This window comes from Bubalus bubalis, chromosome 22, assembly GCF_019923935.1.
Source record: "Bubalus bubalis isolate 160015118507 breed Murrah chromosome 22, NDDB_SH_1, whole genome shotgun sequence".
Classification (NCBI taxonomy): domain Eukaryota; kingdom Metazoa; phylum Chordata; class Mammalia; order Artiodactyla; family Bovidae; genus Bubalus; species Bubalus bubalis.
In genome coordinates, this window is record NC_059178.1 from 22344910 (window position 1) to 22347829 (window position 2920).

Genomic DNA, 2920 nt, shown 5'->3' on the forward strand with positions numbered 1-2920 from the left:
TGTTTACCGAATGACATCTGAAGTTACGACTGTCAACGGAAAACTTCACAAACTTGGAAAGGTTTGCAAATCCAGGTGCAGTTTTTAAAGGCTAAAGAAGGTTAGATCCGTGGATCCTTCTCGAGGGACATAACCTTCTCTACCTCCACCTCCTTTCTTCTCGCTTGGCTAGCCACGGCATGAACTCCTCACAGAGAAAGGGCAGATTAAGGAGAAAAAAAATGAAAAATAGAAAAAAGGGATGGAAGCCAATCAGGCAACTGTCCAAGGTATGAGATCATTGCTGGGAAAAGGCAGAACTCTAACTTTACAATTAATCACTCTTTGTCCTCACTTATACGTTGCTCAGTCTTTGTTTTAAGTCCTGCAGAGGTTAAAAGAGAGAGATGAATACTTTGTTAAGTGATTCTGTACATCAGATGGTATTCCCCATTGTGTTCTCACCCTGCTCTCTGCTGTCTCCCTCTGCCATCACTATCACTCAGCAGGGATGGGACAAGACCTGACCATCAAGGCCAATGTCATTGCAGGTGCCATATCCTTATTGAAAGGATGTCCCTTTAAATTTACACCCATGATAGTAAATTTGCACGTTTGAGTGGACTGCTTTAGAGAAGGGCTGACTTCTCTGATGGTTGACATCCCTGGGCTGAGTTCACCGCCTCTTGTCCTGTCTTGGTTTCTTTGGTGCGTGAGTCTCAAATTTAGCTACACATACCCTTGGGATATGAAGCAATCTGTAGGATACCTGCGTGCTAAGTCATTTCAGTCATGTCCGACTCTTTGCAACCCAGTGCACTGTAGCCTGCCAGGCTCCTCTGTCCACGGCATTCTCCAGGCACGAATATTAGTGTGGGTTGCCATTTCCTCCCAGGGGATCTTCCCAATCCAGGGATCGAACCTGGGTCTCCTGCATGGCAGGCAGACTCTTTACCACTGAGCCACCAGGAAAGCCCAAAAATAAAAATATGTACATGCAAATCCTGAGAGCTGCTTCAATTAAATGAATCTTTTTCCTTTTTATTTAGTTTATGGTGGTCTCTGCTCTACTTTATCCCATTATTTCACTTAATTGGTTGTGTTAAAATAGTTCATCATACTTTTTGTGTAAATACAGTATTGTGAATGGTTTACTGCCTTCTTTTGTGGTCTGGGAACTAATTTCTTTCTCTTTGTTGAAATTAAAAGTCAATTGAAAATATGATCCAAATTAAAAATATTTATACTCAATTTCTTCAGAAATTTGCTTTGTGTAAAGTAAAGTGGCCCAGAGATGGCTGGGCTTTCCTCCCTGCCCGCCCCCACCCCCACTCTCACACAGGCAGAGTGGGAACCACCTGGTACCTGTGGGTGCAGACTCTGCCCCGGGGAGCATGGGTGAGGTCTCTTAGGTGGCTTGATGTGAGAGGCACTGAGATTCAGGGGTAACTGGTGTGACCCTCATTCCCCCTCTGCATGCATGCTAAGTTGCTTCAGTCATGTCTGACTCTTTGTGACCCCATGGACTGTAGCCCACTAGGCTCCTCTGTCCATGGGATTCTCCAGGGCAAAAATACTGAAGTGGGTTGCCATTTCCTTCTCCAGGGGATCTTTCCAACCCAGGGATCAAACATGTGTCTCTTATATCTCCTACATTGCAAACAGAATCTTTACTGCTGAGCCACCAGGAAAGCCTGTCATTCCTCCTCTGCTGATACCCAATTCCTTTCAATTTCAATCAGTCCTCCTAAAATGAAAAAAAAGGAAAATAATTATATATATATATATATATATATATATATATATATACATACACACACACACACACACACAAATATATTGATGTATTTGGGGTATACAGGGACCATGGGACTTGGATATGAGAGGGTTCTTGCAACAGTCTTGATCACCCGTCTATACCTCCCCTGGCATTTTCCTGTGGACCCTGTGGACTTGGCTGTGCCCCTGCCCCTCGGTTTCAGGAGTAATTCCATGATTCAGAACCACAATCATGAGGAAAGACATCACCAGACTTTATACAACTCTTTCCCAAGAGAGGTCTCTGGTCAACCACAGCCTCTCTCTCTCCTGCTGACCTTTAACATAACTGCAGAATCTTTCTCAACAAAACCTCTATTTGCTGATTGGAGCTGACGCTCTAAATGAAGTATATTTGCCATCACTGGCTGGTGTAAGAAGCGCCTCCGGAGGAATCCACTCATGCAAGTAAGTACCGCAGTGTTTGGAGCAGACCCTGCCATGCTCTGCCCATGTGTCCTTGACCTTACAATCTCAGTAAACATTTGCTGGACTCCCAGCTTCAAGCACCTGGATTTCCTTGCCTAAGTTCAGTTCAGTTCAGTTGCTCAGTCGTGTCCGACTCTTTGCCACCCCATGGACTGCAGCATGCCAGGCTTCCCTGTCCATCACCAATTCTCAGAGCTTGCTCAAAGTCATGTCCATTGAGTCAGTGATGCCATCCAACCATCTTATCCTCTGTCATCCCCTTCTCCCGCCTTTAATCTTTTCTAGTAGCAGGAAGTTTTCCAGTGAGTCAATTCTCCACACCAGGTTGCCAAAGTATTAGAGCCTCAGCTTCAGCATCAGTCCTTCCAATAAATATTCAGGACTGATTTCCTTTAGGATGGACTGGTTTGATCTCCTTGCAGTCCAAGGGACTCTCTCTATAACTAAAGGAACCCACTTTTCCAGCTTCACATGAAAGGCTAGATATGTTGGGAATTAATAATCGATGACTGGGCTTCTTTTGGTGGCTTAGTGGTAAAGAATCCACCTGCCAACAGCTTCAATCCCTGATCCAGGAAGATCGCACATGCCGTGCAGCAACTAAATCCATGCGTCACAACTATTGAGCCTGTGCTCTAGAGCCCATGTGCTCCGCAACAAGAGAAGGAACTGCAGTGAGAGGCCCTTGCACCGT

At 45.1% G+C, this 2920-nt stretch overlaps 1 non-coding gene across 1 annotated transcript; it reads right to left on the minus strand.

The window, feature by feature from the left end:
* Nucleotides 1–879: 879 nt before the first annotated feature.
* On the minus strand, nucleotides 880–951 carry TRNAG-GCC. Its single transcript has one exon. It is a non-coding gene; the product is annotated as a tRNA-Gly (tRNA).
* Between the last annotated feature and the right edge of the window lie 1969 nt (nucleotides 952–2920).